This window comes from Ambystoma mexicanum, chromosome 14 (assembly GCF_040938575.1).
Source record: "Ambystoma mexicanum isolate Mex_15411 chromosome 14, UKY_AmexF1_1, whole genome shotgun sequence".
NCBI classification, from domain to species: domain Eukaryota; kingdom Metazoa; phylum Chordata; class Amphibia; order Caudata; family Ambystomatidae; genus Ambystoma; species Ambystoma mexicanum.
In genome coordinates, this window is record NC_090940.1 from 566,760,910 (window position 1) to 566,781,497 (window position 20,588).

Here is a 20,588-nt window from a genome sequence, read left to right on the forward strand (position 1 = left end):
TCCCAAAATATTTTTGGGAAATTCAGTGGTCTAGGATGCGGGTTAATGCCCCTTTCAGGCTGCAAATGTTTTTGGGACATTCAGAGCTCTCTGACACAGTTTTTGGGCCACCAATATTTTCTGGACTTTAGGGGCTCTAGGATGCCTGTAAATCCCTTTTTTGGGCATCCAAAGTTTTCAACCTTTTTGCAGGCCTAAGATGCATTTTAAGGACTTTTTGGGCTGCTAACATATACTGAACTTTCAGGGTGTAGGATGCATTTCCCATGCCCAAAATATTTTTGGGAAATTCAGTGGTCTATGATGCGGGTTAATGCCCCTTTCAGGCTGCAAATGTTTTTGGGACATTCAGAGCTCTCTGGCACAGTTTTTGGCCCACCAACATTTTCTGGACTTTAGGGGGGCTAGGATGCCTGTAAACCCCTTTTTTGGGCCTTCAAAGTTTTCAACCTTTTTGCAGGCCTAAGATGCATTTTAAGGCCTTTTTTGCCTGCTAACATATTCTGAACGTTCACGGGTGTAGGATGCATTTTCCGTGCCCAAAATATTTTTGGGAAATTCAGTGGTCTAGGATGCTGGTTAATGCCCCTTTCAAGCTGCAAATGTTTTTGGGTCATTCAGAGTTCTCTGACAGTTTTTGGGCCACCAACATTTTCTGGACTTTAGGGGGTCTAGGATGTCTGTAAACCCCTTTTTTGGGCCTCCAAAGATTTCAACCTTTTTGCAGGCCTTAGATGCATTTTCAGGGCTTTTTTGGCTGCTAACATATACTGAACGTTCAGGGTGTAGGATGCATTTCCCGTGCCCAAAATATATTTGGGAAATTCAGTGGTCTAGGATGCGGGTTAATGCCCCTTTCAGGCTGCAAATGTTTTTGGGACATTCAGAGCTCTCTGGCACAGATTTTGGGCCACCAACATTTTCTGGACTTTAGGGGGGCTAGGATGCCTGTAAACCCCTTTTTTGGGCCTTCAAAGTTTTCAACCTTTTTGCAGGCCTACGATGCATTTTAAGGCCTTTTTTTGGGCTGCTATCATATTCTGAACTTTCAGGGGTGTAGGATGCATTTTTCGTGCCCAAAATATTTTTGAGAATTACAGTGGTCTAGGATGCTGGTTAATGCCCCTTTCAAGCTGCAAATGTTTTTGGGGTCATTCAGAGCTCTCTGACAGTTTTTGGGCCACCAACATTTTCTGGACTTTAGGGGGTCTAGGATGTCTGTAAACCCCTTTTTTGGGCCTCCAAAGTTTTTCAACCTTTTTGCAGGCCTAAGATGCATTTTAAGGCCTTTTTTGCCTGCTAACATATTCTGAACGTTCACGGGTGTAGGATGCATTTTCCGTGCCCAAAATATTTTTGGGAAATTCAGTCGTCTAGGATACGGGTTAATGCCCCTTTCAGGCTGCAAATGTTTTTGGGACATTCAGAGCTCTCTGGCACAGTTTTTGGCCCACCAACATTTTCTGGACTTTAGGGGGGCTAGGATGCCTGTAAACCCCTTTTTTGGGCCTTCAAAGTTTTCAACCTTTTTGCAGGCCTAAGATGCATTTTAAGGGCTTTTTTGGCTGCTAACATATACTGAACGTTCAGGGGTATAGGATTCATTTTTTCGTTCCCAATATATTTTTGGGATTTTCAGTGGTCTAGGATGCGGGTTAATGCCCCTTTCAGGCTGCAAATGTTTTTGGGACATTCAGAGCTCTCTGACACAGTTTTTGGGCCACCAATAATTTCTGGACTTTAGGGGCTCTAGGATGCCTGTAAACCTCTTTTTTGGGCATCCAAAGTTTTCAACCTTTTTGCAGGCCTAAGATGCATTTTAAGGACTTTTTGGGCTGCTAACATATACTGAACTTTCAGGGTGTAGGATGCATTTTCCGTGCCCAAAATATTTTTGGGAAATTCAGTGGTCTAGGATGCGGGTTAATGCCCCTTTCAGGCTGCAAATGTTTTTTGGACATTCAGAGCTCTCTGACACAGTTTTTGGGCCACAAACATTTTCTGGACTTTAGGGGGTCTAGGATGTCTGTAAAGCCCTTTTTTGGGCCTCCAAAGTTTTCAATGTTTTTACAGGCCTTAGATGCATTTTAAGGGCTTTTTTGGCTGCTAACATATACTGAACGTTCAAGGGTATAGGATTCATTTTTTCGTCCCCAATATATTTTTGGGATTTTCAGTGGTCTAGGATGCGGGTTAATGCCCCTTTCAGGCTGCAAATGTTTTTGGGACATTCAGAGCTCTCTGACACAGTTTTTGGGCCACCAACATTTTCGGGACTTTAGGGGGTCTAGGATGCCTGTAAACCCCTTTTTTGGCTCTTCAAAGTTTTCAACTTTTTTGCAGGCCTAAGATGCATTTTAAGGCCTTTTTTGCCTGCTAACATATTCTGAAAGTTCACGGGTGTAGGATGCATTTTCCGTGCCCAAAATATTTTTGGGAAATTCAGTGGTCTAGGATGCGGGTTAATGCCCCTTTCATGCTGCAAATGTTTTTTGGACATTCAGAGCTCTCTGACACAGTTTTTTGGGCCACCAACATTTTCTGGACTTTAGGGGGTCTAGGATGCCTGTAAACCCCTTTTTTGGGCCTTCAAAGTTTTCAACCTTTTTGCAGGCCTAAGATGCATTTTAAGGCCTTTTTTGCCTGCTAACATATTCTGAACGTTCACGGGTGTAGGATGCATTTTCCGTGCCCAAAATATTTTTTGGAAATTCAGTCGTCTAGGATGCGGGTTAATGCCCCTTTCAGGCTGCAAATGTTTTTGGGACATTCAGAGCTCACTGACACAGTTTTTGGGCCACAAACATTTTCTGGACTTTAGGGGGTCTAGGATGTCTGTAAAGCCCTTTTTTGGGCCTCCAAAGTTTTCAACTTTTTTGCAGGCCTTAGAGGCATTTTAAGGGCTTTTTTGGCTGCTAACATATACTGAACGTTCAGGGGTATTGGATTCATTTTTTCGTTCCCAATATATTTTTGGGATTTTCAGTGATCTAGGATGCGGGTTAACGCCCCTTTCAGGCTGCAAATGTTTTTGGGTCATTCAGAGCTCTCTGACAGTTTTTGGGCCACCAACCTTTTCTGGACTTTAGGGGGTCTAGGATGTCTGAAAACCCCTTTTTTGGGCCTGCAAAGTTTTCAACCTTTTTGCAGGCCTAAGATGCATTTTAAGGCCTTTTTTGCCTGCTAACATATTCTGAACGTTCACGGGTGTAGGATGCATTTTCCGTGCCCAAAATATTTTTGGGAAATTCAGTCGTCTAGGATGCGGGTTAATGCCCCTTTCAGGCTGCAAATGTTTTTGGGACATTCAGAGCTCTCTGACACAGTTTTTGGGCCACAAACATTTTCTGGACTTTAGGGGGTCTAGGATGTCTGTAAAGCCCTTTTTTGGGCCTCCAAAGTTTTCAATGTTTTTACAGGCCTTAGATGCATTTTAAGGGCTTTTTTGGCTGCTAACATATACTGAACGTTCAAGGGTATAGGATTCATTTTTTCGTCCCCAATATATTTTTGGGATTTTCAGTGGTCTAGGATGCGGGTTAATGCCCCTTTCAGGCTGCAAATGTTTTTGGGACATTCAGAGCTCTCTGACACAGTTTTTGGGCCACCAACATTTTCTGGACTTTAGGGGGTCTAGGATGCCTGTAAACCCCTTTTTTGGGCCTTCAAAGTTTTCAACTTTTTTGCAGGCCTAAGATGCATTTTAAGGCCTTTTTTGCCTGCTAACATATTCTGAAAGTTCACGGGTGTAGGATGCATTTTCCGTGCCCAAAATATTTTTGGGAAATTCAGTCGTCTAGGATGCGGGTTAATGCCCCTTTCAGGCTGCAAATGTTTTTGGGACATTCAGAGCTCTCTGACACAGTTTTTGGGCCACAAACATTTTCTGGACTTTAGGGGGTCTAGGATGTCTGTAAAGCCCATTTTTTGGGCCTCCAAAGTTTTCAACTTTTTTGCAGGCCTTAGAGGCATTTTAAGGGCTTTTTTGGCTGCTAACCTATACTGAACGTTCAGGGGTATAGGATTCATTTTTTCGTTCCCAATATATTTTTGGGATTTTCAGTGGTCTAGGATGCGGGTTAATGCCCCTTTCAGGCTGCAAATGTTTTTGGGACATTCAGAGCTCTCTGACACAGTTTTTGGGCCACCAATATTTTCTGGACTTTAGGGGCTCTAGGATGCCTGTAAACCCCTTTTTTGGGCATCCAAAGTTTTCAACCTTTTTGCAGGCCTAAGATGCATTTTAAGGCCTTTTTGGGCTGCTAACATATACTGAACTTTCAGGGTGTAGGATGCATTTTCCGTGCACAAAATATTTTTGGGAAATTCAGTGGTCTAGGATGAGGGTTAATGCCCCTTTTAGGCTGCAAATGTTTTTGGGACATTCAGAGCTCTCTGACACAGTTTTGGGCCACCAACATTTTCTGGACTTTAGGGGGTCTAGGATGCTTGTAAACCCCTTTTTTGGGCCTTCAAAGTTTTCGACCTTTTTGCAGGCCTAAGATGCATTTTAAGGCCTTTTTTTGGGCTGCTATCATATTCTGAATTTTCAGGGGTGTAGGATGCATTTTTCGTGCCCAAAATATTTTTGAGAATTTCAGTGGTCTAGGATGCGGGTTAATGCCCCTTTCAAGCTGCAAATGTTTTTTGGTCATTCAGAGCTCTCTGACAGTTTTTGGGCCACCAACATCTTCTGGACTTTAGGGGGTCTAGGATGTCTGTAAACCCCTTTTTTGGGCCTCCAAAGTTTTCAACCTTTTTGCAGGCATAAGATGCATTTTAAGGCCTTTTTTGCCTGCTAACATATTCTGAACGTTCACGGGTGTAGGATGCATTTTCCGTGCCCAAAATATTTTTGGGAAATTCAGTCGTCTAGGATGCAGGTTAATGCCCCTTTCAGGCTGCAAATGTTTTTGGGACATTCAGAGCTCTCTGACACAGTTTTTGGGCCACAAACATTTTCTGGACTTTAGGGGGTCTAGGATGTCTGTAAAGCCCTTTTTTGGGCCTCCAAAGTTTTCAACCTTTTTGCAGGCCTTAGATGCATTTTCAGGGCGTTTTTGGCTGCTAACATATACTGAACCTTCAAGGGTATAGGATTCATTTTTTCGTTCCCAAAATATTTTTGGGAAATTCAGTGGTCTAGGATGCGGGTTAATGCCCCTTTCAGGCTGCAAATGGTTTTGGGACATTCAGAGCTCTCTGACACAGTTTTTGGGCCACCAATAATTTCTGGACTTTAGGGGCTCTAGGATGCCTGTAAACCCCTTTTTGGGCATCCAAAGTTTTCAACCTTTTTGCAGGCCTAAGATGCATTTTAAGGCTTTTTTGGGCTGCTAACATATACTGAACTTTCAAGGTGTAGGATGCATTTTACGTGCCCAAAATATTTTTGGGAAATTCAGTGGTCTAGGATGCGGGTTAATGCCCCTTTGAAGCTGCAAATGTTTTTGGGTTATTCAGAGCTCTCTGACAGTTTTTGGGCCACCAACATTTTCTGGACTTTAGGGGGTCTAGGATGTCTGTAAACCCCTTTTTTGGGCCTCCAAAGTTTTCAACCTTTTTGCAGGCCTAAGATGCATTTTAAGGCCTTTTTTGCCTGCTAACATATTCTGAACGTTCACGGGTGTAGGATGCATTTTCCGTGCCCAAAATATTTTTGGGAAATTCAGTCGTCTAGGATGCGGGTTCATGCCCCTTTCAGGCTGCAAATATTTTTGGGACATTCAGAGCTCTCTGACACAGTTTTTGGGCCACAAACATTTTCTGGACTTTAGGGGGTCTAGGATGTCTGTAAAGCCCTTTTTTGGGCCTCCAAAGTTTTCAACCTTTTTGCAGGCCTTAGATGCATTTTAAGGGCTTTTTTGGCTGCTAACATATACTGAACGTTCAAGGGTATAGGATTCATTTTTTCGTCCCTAATATATTTTTGGTATTATCAGTGGTCTAGGATGCGGGTTAATGCCCCTTTCAGGCTGCAAATGTTTTTGGGACATTCAGAGCTCTCTGACACAGTTTTTGGGCCACCAATATTTTCTGGACTTTATTGGCTCTAGGATGCCTATGAACCCCTTTTTTGGGCATCCAAAGTTTTCAACCTTTTTGCAGGCCTAAGATGCATTTTAAGGCCTTTTTGGGGTGCTAACATATACTGAACTTTCAGGGTGTAGGATGCATTTTCCGTGCCCAAAATATTTTTGGGAAATTCAGTGGTCTAGGATGCGGGTTAATGCCCCTTTCAGGCTGCAAATGTTTTTGGGACATTCAGAGCTCTCTGACACAGTTTTTGGGCCACCAATATTTTCTGGACTTTAGTGGCTCTAGGATGCCTGTAAACCCCTTTTTTGGGCATCCAAAGTTTTCAACCTTTTTGCAGGCCTAAAATGCATTTTAAGGCCTTTTTGGGCTGCTAGCATATACTGAACTTTCAGGGTGTAGGATGCATTTTCCGTGCCCAAAATATTTTTGGGAAATTCAGTGGTCTAGGATGCTGGTTAATGCCCCTTTCAAGCTGCAAATGTTTTTGGGTCATTCAGAGCTCTCTGACAGTTTTTGGGCCACCAAGATTTTCTGGACTTTAGGGGGTCTAGGATGTCTGTAAACCCCTTTTTTGGGCCTCCAAAGTTTTCAACCTTTTTGCAGGCCTAAGATGCATTTTAAGGCCTTTTTTGCCTGCTAACATATTCTGAACGTTCACGGGTGTAGGATGCATTTTCCGTGCCCAAAGTATTTTTGGGAAATTCAGTCGTCTAGGATGCGGGTTAATGCCCCTTTCAGGCTGCAAATGTTTTTGGGACATTCAGAGCTCTCTGACACAGTTTTTGGGCCACAAACATTTTCTGGACTTTAGGGGGTCTAGGATGTCTGTAAAGCCCTTATTTGGGCCTCCAAAGATTTCAACCTTTTTGCAGGCCTTAGATGCATTTTCAGGGCTTTTTTGGCTGCTAACATATACTGAACGTTCAAGGGTATAGGATTCATTTTTTCGTTCCCAAAATATTTTTGGGAAATTCAGTGGTCTAGGATGCGGGTTAATGCCCCTTTCAGGCTGCAAATGTTTTTGGGACATTCAGAGCTCTCTGGCACAGTTTTTGGGCCACCAACATTTTCTGGACTTTAGGGGGGCTAGGATGCCTGTAAACCCCTTTTTTGGGCCTTCAAAGTTTTCAACCTTTTTGCAGGCCTAAGATGCATTTTAAGGCCTTTTTTTGGGCTGCTATCATATTCTGAACTTTCAGGGGTGTAGGATGCATGTTTCGTGCCCAAAATATTTTTGAGAATTTCAGTGGTCTAGGATGCGGGTTAATGCCCCTTTGAAGCTGCAAATGTTTTTGGGTTATTCAGAGCTCTCTGACAGTTTTTGGGCCACCAACATTTTCTGGACTTTAGGGGGTCTAGGATGTCTGTAAAGCCCTTTTTTGGGCCTCCAAAGTTTTCGACCTTTTTTCAGGCCTTAGATGCATTTTAAGGGCTTTTTTCGGCTGCTAACATATACTGAACGTTCAAGGGTATAGGATTCATTTTTTCGTCCCTAATATATTTTTGGTATTTTCAGTGGTCTAGGGTGCGGGTTAATGCCCCTTTCAGGCTGCAAATGTTTTTGGGACATTCAGAGCTCTCTGGCACAGTTTTTGGGCCACCAACATTTTCTGGACTTTAGGGGGGCTAGGATGCCTGTAAACCCCTTTTTTGGGCCTTCAAAGTTTTCAACCTTTTTGCAGGCCTAAGATGCATTTTAAGGCCTTTTTTGCCTGCTAACATATTCTGAACGTTCACGGGTGTAGGATGCATTTTCCGTGCCCAAAATATTTTTGGGAAATTCAGTGGTCTAGGATGCTGGTTAATGCCCCTTTCAAGCTGCAAATGTTTTTGGGTCATTCAGTGTTCTCTGACAGTTTTTGGGCCACCAACATTTTCTGGACTTTAGGGGGTCTAGGATGTCTGTAAACCCCTTTTTTGGGCCTCCAAAGATTTCAACCTTTTTGCAGGCCTTAGATGCATTTTCAGGGCTTTTTTGGCTGCTAACATATACTGAACGTTCAGGGTGTAGGATGCATTTCCCGTGCCCAAAATATATTTGGGAAATTCAGTGGTCTAGGATGCGGGTTAATGCCCCTTTCAGGCTGCAGATGTTTTTGGGACATTCAGAGCTCTCTGGCACAGATTTTGGGCCACCAACATTTTCTGGACTTTAGGGGGGCTAGGATGCCTGTAAACCCCTTTTTTGGGCCTTCAAAGTTTTCAACCTTTTTGCAGGCCTACGATGCATTTTAAGGTCTTTTTTTGGGCTGCTATCATATTCTGAACTTTCAGGGGTGTAGGATGCATTTTTCGTGCCCAAAATATTTTTGAGAATTACAGTGGTCTAGGATGCTGGTTAATGCCCCTTTCAAGCTGCAAATGTTTTTGGGGTCATTCAGAGCTCTCTGACAGTTTTTGGGCCACCAACATTTTCTGGACTTTAGGGGGTCTAGGATGTCTGTAAGCCCCTTTTTTGGGCCTCCAAAGTTTTTCAACCTTTTTGCAGGCCTAAGATGCATTTTAAGGCCTTTTTTGCCTGCTAACATATTCTGAACGTTCACGGGTGTAGGATGCATTTTCCGTGCCCAAAATATTTTTGGGAAATTCAGTCGTCTAGGATACGGGTTAATGCCCCTTTCAGGCTGCAAATGTTTTTGGGACATTCAGAGCTCTCTGGCACAGTTTTTGGCCCACCAACATTTTCTGGACTTTAGGGGGGCTATGATGCCTGTAAACCCCTTTTTTGAGCCTTCAAAGTTTTCAACCTTTTTGCAGGCCTAAGATGCATTTTAAGGGCTTTTTTGGCTGCTAACATATACTGAACGTTCAGGGGTATAGGATTCATTTTTTCGTTCCCAATATATTTTTGGGATTTTCAGTGGTCTAGGATGCGGGTTAATGCCCCTTTCAGGCTGCAAATGTTTTTGGGACATTCAGAGCTCTCTGACACAGTTTTTGGGCCACCAATAATTTCTGGACTTTAGGGGCTCTAGGATGCCTGTAAACCCCTTTTTTGGGCATCCAAAGTTTTCAACCTTTTTGCAGGCCTAAGATGCATTTTAAGGCCTTTTTGGGCTGCTAACATATACTGAACTTTCAGGGTGTAGGATGCATTTTCCGTGCCCAAAATATTTTTGGAAAAAACAGTGGTCTAGGATGCGGGTTAATGCCCCTTTCAGGCTGCAAATGTTTTTTGGACATTCAGAGCTCTCTGACACAGTTTTTTGGGCCACCAACATTTTCTGGACTTTAGGGGGTCTAGGATGTCTGTAAACCCCTTTTTTGGGCCTGCAAAGTTTTCAACCTTTTTGCAGGCCTAAGATGCATTTTAAGGCCTTTTTTGCCTGCTAACATATTCTGAACGTTCACGGGTGTAGGATGCATTTTCCGTGCCCAAAATATTTTTGGGAAATTCAGTCGTCTAGGATGCGGGTTAATGCCCCTTTCAGGCTGCAAATGTTTTTGGGACATTCAGAGCTCTCTGACACAGTTTTTGGGCCACAAACATTTTCTGGACTTTAGGGGGTCTAGGATGTCTGTAAAGCCCTTTTTTGGGCCTCCAAAGTTTTCAATGTTTTTATAGGCCTTAGATGCATTTTAAGGGCTTTTTTGGCTGCTAACATATACTGAACGTTCAAGGGTATAGGATTCATTTTTTCGTCCCCAATATATTTTTGGGATTTTCAGTGGTCTAGGATGCGGGTTAATGCCCCTTTCAGGCTGCAAATGTTTTTGGGACATTCAGAGCTCTCTGACACAGTTTTTGGGCCACCAACATTTTCTGGACTTTAGGGGGTCTAGGATGCCTGTAAACCCCTTTTTTGGCTCTTCAAAGTTTTCAACTTTTTTGCAGGCCTAAGATGCATTTTAAGGCCTTTTTTGCCTGCTAACATATTCTGAAAGTTCACGGGTGTAGGATGCATTTTCCGTGCCCAAAATATTTTTGGGAAATTCAGTGGTCTAGGATGCGGGTTAATGCCCCTTTCATGCTGCAAATGTTTTTTGGACATTCAGAGCTCTCTGACACAGTTTTTTGGGCCACCAACATTTTCTGGACTTTAGGGGGTCTAGGATGCCTGTAAACCCCTTTTTTGGGCCTTCAAAGTTTTCAACCTTTTTGCAGGCCTAAGATGCATTTTAAGGCCTTTTTTGCCTGCTAACATATTCTGAACGTTCACGGGTGTAGGATGCATTTTCCGTGCCCAAAATATTTTTTGGAAATTCAGTCATCTAGGATGCGGGTTAATGCCCCTTTCAGGCTGCAAATGTTTTTGGGACATTCAGAGCTCACTGACACAGTTTTTGGGCCACAAACATTTTCTGGACTTTAGGGGGTCTAGGATGTCTGTAAAGCCCTTTTTTGGGCCTCCAAAGTTTTCAACTTTTTTGCAGGCCTTAGAGGCATTTTAAGGGCTTTTTTGGCTGCTAACATATACTGAACGTTCAGGGGTATAGGATTCATTTTTTCGTTCCCAATATATTTTTGGGATTTTCAGTGATCTAGGATGCGGGTTAACGCCCCTTTCAGGCTGCAAATGTTTTTGGGTCATTCAGAGCTCTCTGACAGTTTTTGGGCCACCAACCTTTTCTGGACTTTAGGGGGTCTAGGATGTCTGTAAACCCCTTTTTTGGGCCTGCAAAGTTTTCAACCTTTTTGCAGGCCTAAGATGCATTTTAAGGCCTTTTTTGCCTGCTAACATATTCTGAAAGTTCACGGGTGTAGGATGCATTTTCCGTGCCCAAAATATTTTTGGGAAATTCAGTCGTTTAGGATGCGGGTTAATGCCCCTTTCAGGCTGCAAATGTTTTTGGGACATTCAGAGTTCTCTGACACAGTTTTTGGGCCACCAATATTTTCTGGACTTTAGGGGCTCTAGGATGCCTGTAAACCCCTTTTTTGGGCATCCAAAGTTTTCAACCTTTTTGCAGGCCTAAGATGCATTTGAAGGCCTTTTTGGGCTGCTAACATATACTGAACTTTCAGGGTGTAGGATGCATTTTCCGTGCACAAAATATTTTTGGGAAATTCAGTGGTCTAGGATGAGGGTTAATGCCCCTTTTAGGCTGCAAATGTTTTTGGCACATTCAGAGCTCTCTGACACAGTTTTGGGCCACCAACATTTTCTGGACTTTAGGGGGTCTAGGATGCTTGTAAACCCCTTTTTTGGGCCTTCAAAGTTTTCAACCTTTTTGCAGGCCTAAGATGCATTTTAAGGCCTTTTTTTGGGCTGCTATCATATTCTGAATTTTCAGGGGTGTAGGATGCATTTTTCGTGCCCAAAATATTTTTGAGAATTTCAGTGGTCTAGGATGCGGGTTAATGCCCCTTTCAAGCTGCAAATGTTTTTTGGTCATTCAGAGCTCTCTGACAGTTTTTGGGCCACCAACATCTTCTGGACTTTAGGGGGTCTAGGATGTCTGTAAACCCCTTTTTTGGGCCTCCAAAGTTTTCAACCTTTTTGCAGGCATAAGATGCATTTTAAGGCCTTTTTTGCCTGCTAACATATTCTGAACGTTCACGGGTGTAGGATGCATTTTCCGTGCCCAAAATATTTTTGGGAAATTCAGTCGTCTAGGATGCAGGTTAATGCCCCTTTCAGGCTGCAAATGTTTTTGGGACATTCAGAGCTCTCTGACACAGTTTTTGGGCCACAAACATTTTCTGGACTTTAGGGGGTCTAGGATGTCTGTAAAGCCGTTTTTTGGGCCTCCAAAGTTTTCAACCTTTTTGCAGGCCTTAGATGCATTTTCAGGGCGTTTTTGGCTGCTAACATATACTAAACCTTCAAGGGTATAGGATTCATTTTTTCGTTCCCAAAATATTTTTGGGAAATTCAGTGGTCTAGGATGCGGGTTAATGCCCCTTTCAGGCTGCAAATGTTTTTGGGACATTCAGAGCTCTCTGACACAGTTTTTGGGCCACCAATAATTTCTGGACTTTAGGGGCTCTAGGATGCCTGTAAACCCCTTTTTTGGGCATCCAAAGTTTTCAACCTTTTTGCAGGCCTAAGATGCATTTTAAGGCTTTTTTGGGCTGCTAACATATACTGAACTTTCAAGGTGTAGGATGCATTTTACGTGCCCAAAATATTTTTGGGAAATTCAGTGGTCTAGGATGCGGGTTAATGCCCCTTTTAGGCTGCAAATGTTTTTGGGACATTCAGAGCTCTCTGACACAGTTTTTGGGCCACCAACATTTTCTGGACTTTAGGGGGTCTAGGATGCTTGTAAACCCCTTTTTTGGGCCTTCAAAGTTTTCAACCTTTTTGCAGGCCTAAGATGCATTTTAAGGCCTTTTTTGGGCTGCTAACATATTCTGAACGTTCACGGGTGTAGGATGCATTTTCCGTGCCCAAAATATTTTTGGGAAATTCAGTCGTCTAGGATGCTGGTTAATGCCCCTTTCAAGCTGCAAATATTTTTGGGACATTCAGAGCTCTCTGACACAGTTTTTGGGCCACAAACATTTTCTGGACTTTAGGGGGTCTAGGATGTCTGTAAAGCCCTTTTTTGGGCCTCCAAAGTTTTCAACCTTTTTGCAGGCCTTAGATGCATTTTAAGGGCTTTTTTGGCTGCTAACATATACTGAACGTTCAAGGGTATAGGATTCATTTTTTCGTCCCTAATATATTTTTGGTATTTTCAGTGGTCTAGGGTGCGGGTTAATGCCCCTTTCAGGCTGCAAATGTTTTTGGGACATTCAGAGCTCTCTGACACAGTTTTTGGGCCACCAATATTTTCTGGACTTTATTGGCTCTAGGATGCCTATGAACCCCTTTTTTGGGCATCCAAAGTTTTCAACCTTTTTGCAGGCCTAAGATGCATTTTAAGGCCTTTTTGGGGTGCTAACATATACTGAACTTTCAGGGTGTAGGATGCATTTTCCGTGCCCAAAATATTTTTGGGAAATTCAGTGGTCTAGGATGCGGGTTAATGCCCCTTTCAGGCTGCAAATGTTTTTGGGACATTCAGAGCTCTCTGACACAGTTTTTGGGCCACCAATATTTTCTGGACTTTAGGGGCTCTAGGATGCCTGTAAACCCCTTTTTTGGGCCTCCAAAGTTTTCAACCTTTTTTCAGGCCTTAGATGCATTTTAAGGGCTTTTTCGGCTGCTAACATATACTGAACGTTCAAGGGTATAGGATTCATTTTTTCGTCCCTAATATATTTTTGGTATTTTCAGTGGTCTAGGGTGCGGGTTAATGCCCCTTTCAGGCTGCAAATGTTTTTGGGACATTCAGAGCTCTCTGACACAGTTTTTGGGCCACCAATATTTTCTGGACTTTAGGGGCTCTAGGATGCCTATGAACCCCTTTTTTGGGCATCCAAAGTTTTCAACCTTTTTGCAGGCCTAAGATGCATTTTAAGGCCTTTTTTGCCTGCTAACATATTCTGAACGTTCACGGGTGTAGGATGCATTTTCCGTGCCCAAAATATTTTTTGGAAATTCAGTCGTCTAGGATGCGGGTTAATGCCCCTTTCAGGCTGCAAATGTTTTTGGGACATTCAGAGCTCTCTGACACAGTTTTTGGGCCACAAACATTTTCTGGACTTTAGGGGGTCTAGGATGTCTGTAAAGCCCTTTTTTGGGCCTCCAAAGTTTTCAACTTTTTTGCAGGCCTTAGAGGCATTTTAAGGGCTTTTTTGGCTGCTAACATATACTGAACGTTCAGGGGTATAGGATTCATTTTTTCGTTCCCAATATATTTTTGGGATTTTCAGTGGTCTAGGATGCGGGTTAATGCCCCTTTCAGGCTGCAAATGTTTTTGGGACATTCAGAGCTCTCTGACACAGTTTTTGGGCCACAAACATTTTCTGGACTTTAGGGGGTCTAGGATGTCTGTAAAGCCCTTTTTTGGGCCTCCAAAGTTTTCAATGTTTTTACAGGCCTTAGATGCATTTTAAGGCCTTTTTTGCCTGCTAACATATTCTGAAAGTTCACGGGTGTAGGATGCATTTTCCGTTCCCAATATATTTTTGGGATTTTCAGTGGTCTAGGATGCGGGTTAATAACCCCTTTCAGGCTGCAAATGTTTTTGGGACATTCAGAGCTCTCTGACACAGTTTTTGGGCCACCAATATTTTCTGGACTTTAGGGGCTCTAGGATGCCTGTAAACCCCTTTTTTGGGCATCCAAAGTTTTCAACCTTTTTGCAGGCCTAAGATGCATTTTAAGGCCTTTTTGGGCTGCTAACATATACTGAACTTTCAGGGTGTAGGATGCATTTTCCGTGCACAAAATATTTTTGGGAAATTCAGTGGTCTAGGATGAGGGTTAATGCCCCTTTTAGGCTGCAAATGTTTTTGGGACATTCAGAGCTCTCTGACACAGTTTTGGGCCACCAACATTTTCTGGACTTTAGGGGGTCTAGGATGCTTGTAAACCCCTTTTTTGGGCCTTCAAAGTTTTCAACCTTTTTGCAGGCCTAAGATGCATTTTAAGGCCTTTTTTTGGGCTGCTATCATATTCTGAATTTTCAGGGGTGTAGGATGCATTTTTCGTGCCCAAAATATTTTTGGGAAATTCAGTCGTCTAGGATGCGGGTTCATGCCCCTTTCAGGCTGCAAATATTTTTGGGACATTCAGAGCTCTCTGACACAGTTTTTGGGCCACAAACATTTTCTGGACTTTAGGGGGTCTAGGATGTCTGTAAAGCCCTTTTTTGGGCCTCCAAAGTTTTCAACCTTTTTGCAGGCCTTAGATGCATTTTAAGGGCTTTTTTGGCTGCTAACATATACTGAACGTTCAAGGGTATAGGATTCATTTTTTCGTCCCTAATGTATTTTTGGTATTATCAGTGGTCTAGGATGCGGGTTAATGCCCCTTTCAGGCTGCAAATGTTTTTGGGACATTCAGAGCTCTCTGACACAGTTTTTGGGCCACCAATATTTTCTGGACTTTATTGGCTCTAGGATGCCTATGAACCCCTTTTTTGGGCATCCAAAGTTTTCAACCTTTTTGCAGGCCTAAGATGCATTTTAAGGCCTTTTTGGGGTGCTAACATATACTGAACTTTCAGGGTGTAGGATGCATTTTCCGTGCCCAAAATATTTTTGGGAAATTCAGTGGTCTAGGATGCGAGTTAATGCCCCTTTCAGGCTGCAAATGTTTTTGGGACATTCAGAGCTCTCTGACACAGTTTTTGGGCCACCAATATTTTCTGGACTTTAGGGGCTCTAGGATGCCTGTAAACCCCTTTTTTGGGCATCCAAAGTTTTCAACCTTTTTGCAGGCCTAAAATGCATTTTAAGGCCTTTTTGGGCTGCTAGCATATACTGAACTTTCAGGGTGTAGGATGCATTTTCCGTGCCCAAAATATTTTTGGGAAATTCAGTGGTCTAGGATGCTGGTTAATGCCCCTTTCAGGCTGCAAATGTTTTTGGGTCATTCAGAGCTCTCTGACAGTTTTTGGGCCACCAACATTTTCTGGACTTTAGGGGGTCTAGGATGTCTGTAAAGCCCTTATTTGGGCCTCCAAAGATTTCAACCTTTTTGCAGGCCTTAGATGCATTTTCAGGGCTTTTTTGGCTGCTAACATATACTGAACGTTCAAGGGTATAGGATTCATTTTTTCGTTCCCAAAATATTTTTGGGAAATTCAGTGGTCTAGGATGCGGGTTAATGCCCCTTTCAGGCTGCAAATGTTTTTGGGACATTCAGAGCTCTCTGGCACAGTTTTTGGGCCACCAACATTTTCTGGACTTTAGGGGGGCTAGGATGCCTGTAAACCCCTTTTTTGGGCCTTCAAAGTTTTCAACCTTTTTGCAGGCCTAAGATGCATTTTAAGGCCTTTTTTTGGGCTGCTATCATATTCTGAACTTTCAGGGGTGTAGGATGCATGTTTCGTGCCCAAAATATTTTTGAGAATTTCAGTGGTCTAGGATGCGGGTTAATGCCCCTTTGAAGCTGCAAATGTTTTTGGGTTATTCAGAGCTCTCTGACAGTTTTTGGGCCACCAACATTTTCTGGACTTTAGGGGGTCTAGGATGTCTGTAAACCCCTTTTTTGGGCCTCCAAAGTTTTCAACCTTTTTGCAGGCAGAAGATGCATTTTAAGGCCTTTTTTGCCTGCTAACATATTCTGAACGTTCACGGGTGTAGGATGCATTTTCCGTGCCCAAAATATTTTTGGGAAATTCAGTCGTCTAGGATGCGGGTTCATGCCCCTTTCAGGCTGCAAATAGTTTTGGGACATTCAGAGCTCTCTGACACAGTTTTTGGGCCACAAACATTTTCTGGACTTTAGGGGGTCTAGGATGTCTGTAAAGCCCTTTTTTGGGCCTCCAAAGTTTTCAACCTTTTTTCAGGCCTTAGATGCATTTTAAGGGCTTTTTCGGCTGCTAACATATACTGAACGTTCAAGGGTATAGGATTCATTTTTTCGTCCCTAATATATTTTTGGTATTTTCAGTGGTCTAGGGTGCGGGTTAATGCCCCTTTCAGGCTGCAAATGTTTTTGGGACATTCAGAGCTCTCTGACACAGTTTTTGGGCCACCAATATTTTCTGGACTTTAGGGGCTCTAGGATGCCTATGAACCCCTTTTTTGGGCATCCAAAGTTTTCAACCTTTTTGCAGGCCTAAGATGCATTTTAAGGCCTTTTTGGGGTGCTAACATATACTGAACTTTCAGGGTGTAGGATGCATTTTCCGTGCCCAAAATATTTTTGGGATTTCAGTGGTCTGGGATGCGGGTTAATGCCCCTTTCAGGCTGCAAATGTTTTTTGGACATTCAGAGCTCTCTGAAACAGTTTTTGGGCCACCAACATTTTCTGGACTTTAGGGGGTCTAGGATGCCTGTAAACCCCTTTTTTGGGCCTTCAAAGTTTTCAACCTTTTTGCAGGCCTAAGATGCATTTTAAGGCCTTTTTTGCCTGCTAATATATTCTGAACGTTCACGGGTGTAGGATGTATTTTCCGTGCCCAAAATATTTTTTGGAAATTCAGTCGTCTAGAATGCGGGTTAATGCCCCTTTCAGGATGCAAATGTTTTTGGGACATTCGGAGCTCTCTGACACCGTTTTTGGGCCACCAACATTTTCTGGACTTTAGAGGGTCTAGGATGTCTGTAAAGCCCTTTTTTGGGCCTCCAAAGTTTTCAACTTTTTTGCAGGCCTTAGAGGCATTTTAAGGGCTTTTTTGGCTGCTAACATATACTGAACGTTCAGGGGTATAGGATTCATTTTTTCGTTCCCAATATATTTTTGGGATTTTCAGTGGTCTAGGATGCGGGTTAATGCCCCTTTCAGGCTGCAAATGTTTTTGGGACATTCAGAGCTCTCTGACACAGTTTTTGGGCCACCAATAATTTCTGGACTTTAGGGGCTCTAGGATGCCTGTAAACCCCTCTTTTGGGCATCCAAAGTTTTCAACCTTTTTGCAGGCCTAAGATGCATTTTAAGGCTTTTTTGGGCTGCTAACATATACTGAACTTTCAGGGTGTAGGATGCATTTTCCGTGCCCAAAATATTTTTGGGAAATTCAGTGGTCTAGGATGCTGGTTAATGCCCCTTTCAAGCTGCAAATGTTTTTGGGTCAATCAGAGCTCTCTGACAGTTTTTGGGCCACCAACATTTTCTGGACTTTAGGGGGTCTAGGATGTCTGTAAACCCCTTTTTTGGGCCTCCAAAGTTTTCAACCTTTTTGCAGGCCTAAGATGCATTTTAAGGCCTTTTTTGCCTGCTAACATATTCTGAACGTTCACGGGTGTAGGATGCATTTTCGGTGCCCAAAATATTTTTGGGAAATTCAGTGGTCTAGGATGCGGGTTAATGCCCCTTTCAGGCTGCAAATGTTTTTTGGACATTCAGAGCTCTCTGAAACAGTTTTTGGGCCACCAACATTTTCTGGACTTTAGGGGGTCTAGGATGTCTGTAAAGCCCTTTTTTGGGCCTCCAAAGTTTTCAACTTTTTTGCAGGCCTTAGAGGCATTTTAAGGGCTTTTTTGGCTGCTAACATATACTGAACGTTCAGGGGTATAGGATTCATTTTTTCGTTCCCAATATATTTTTTGGGATTTTCAGTGGTCTAGGATGCGGGTTAATGCCCCTTTCAGGCTGCAAATGTTTTTGGGACATTCAGAGCTCTCTGACACAGTTTTTGGGCCACCAATAATTTCTGTACTTTAGGGGCTCTAGGATGCCTGTAAACCCCTTTTTTGGGCATCCAAAGTTTTCAACCTTTTTGCAGGCCTAAGATGCATTTTAAGGCCTTTTTGGGCTGCTAACATATACTGAACTTTCAGGGTGTAGGATGCATTTTCCGTGCCCAAAATATTTTGGGAAATTCAGTGGTCTAGGATGCTGGTTAATGCCCCTTTCAAGCTGCAAATATTTTTGGGTCATTCAGAGCTCTCTGACAGTTTTTGGGCCACCAACATTTTCTGGACTTTAGGGGGTCTAGGATGTCTGTAAACCCTTTTTTTGGGCCTCCAAAGTTTTCAACCTTTTTGCAGGCCTAAGATGCATTTTAAGGCCTTTTTTGCCTGCTAACATATTCTGAACGTTCACGGGTGTAAGATGCATTTTCCGTGCCCAAAATATTTTTGGGAAATTCAGTGGTCTAGGATGCGGGTTAATGCCCCTTTCAGGCTGCAAATGTTTTTGGGACATTCAGAGCTCTCTGACACAGTTTTTGGGCCACAAACATTTTCTGGACTTTAGGGGGTCTAGGATGTCTGTAAAGCCCTTTTTTGGGCCTCCAAAGATTTCAACCTTTTTGTAGGCCTTAGATGCATTTTCAGGGCTTTTTTGGCTGCTAACATATACTGAACGTTCAAGGGTATAGGATTCATTTTTTCGTTCCCAAAATATTTTTGGGAAATTCAGTGGTCTAGGATGCGGGTTAATGCCCCTTTCAGGCTGCAAATGTTTTTGGGACATTCAGAGCTCTCTGACACAGTTTTTGGGCCACCAATATTTTCTGGACTTCAGGGGCTCTAGGATGCCTGTAAACCCCTTTTTTGGGCATCCAAAGTTTTCAACCTTTTTGCAGGCCTAAGATGCATTTTAAGGCCCTTTTGGGCTGCTAGCATATACTGAACTTTCAGGGTGAAGGATGCATTTCCCGTACCCAAAATATTTTTGGGAAATTCAGTGGTCTAGGATGCGGGTTAATGCCTCTTTCAGGCTGCAAATGTTTTTGGGACATTCAGAGCTCTCTGACACAGTTTTTGGGCCACAAACATTTTCTGGACTTTAGGGGGTCTAGGATGTCTGTAAAGCCCTTTTTTGTGCCTCCAAAGTTTTCAACCTTTTTGCAGGCCTTAGATGCATTTTAAGGCCTTTTTGGGCTGCTAACATATACTGAACTTTAAGGGTGTAGGATGCATTTTCCGTGCCCAAAATATTTTTTGGAAATTCAGTCGTCTAGGATGCGGGTTAATGCCCCTTTCAGGCTGCAAATGTTTTTGGGACATTCAGAGCTCACTGACACAGTTTTTGGGCCACAAACATTTTCTGGACTTTAGGGGGTCTAGGATGCCTGTAAACCCCTTTTTTGGGCCTTCAAAGTTTTCAACTTTTTTGCAGGCCTAAGATGCATTTTAAGGCCTTTTTTGCCTGCTAACATATTCTGAACGTTCACGGGTGTAGGATGCATTTTCGGTGCCCAAAATATTTTTGGGAAATTCAGTCGTCTAGGATGCGGGTTAATGCCCCTTTCAGGCTGCAAATGTTTTTGGGACATTCAGAGCTCTCTGACACAGTTTTTGGGCCCCAAACATTTTCTGGACTTTAGGGGGTCTAGGATGTCTGTAAAGCCCTTATTTGGGCCTCCAAAGATTTCAACCTTTTTGCAGGCCTTAGATGCATTTTCAGGGCTTTTTTGGCTGCTAACATATACTGAACGTTCAAGGGTATAGGATTCATTTTTTCGTCCCCAATATATTTTTGGGATTTTCAGTGGTCTAGGATGCGGGTTAATGCCCCTTTCAGGCTGCAAATGTTTTTGGGACATTCAGAGCTCTCTGACACAGTTTTTGGGCCACCAACATTTTCTGGACTTTAGGGGGTCTAGGATGCCTGTAAACCCCTTTTTTGGGCCTTCAAAGTTTTCAACTTTTTTGCAGGCCTAAGATGCATTTTAAGGCCTTTTTTGCCTGCTAACATATTCTGAAAGTTCACGGGTGTAGGATGCATTTTCCGTGCCCAAAATATTTTTGGGAAATTCAGTCGTCTAGGATGCGGGTTAATGCCCCTTTCAGGCTGCAAATGTTTTTGGGACATTCAGAGCTCTCTGACACAGTTTTTGGGCCACAAACATTTTCTGGACTTTAGGGGGTCTAGGATGTCTGTAAAGCCCATTTTTTGGGCCTCCAAAGTTTTCAACTTTTTTGCAGGCCTTAGAGGCATTTTAAGGGCTTTTTTGGCTGCTAACATATACTGAACGTTCAGGGGTATAGGATTCATTTTTTCGTTCCCAATATATTTTTGGGATTTTCAGTGGTCTAGGATGCGGGTTAATGCCCCTTTCAGGCTGCAAATGTTTTTGGGACATTCAGAGCTCTCTGACACAGTTTTTGGGCCACCAATATTTTCTGGACTTTAGGGGCTCTAGGATGCCTGT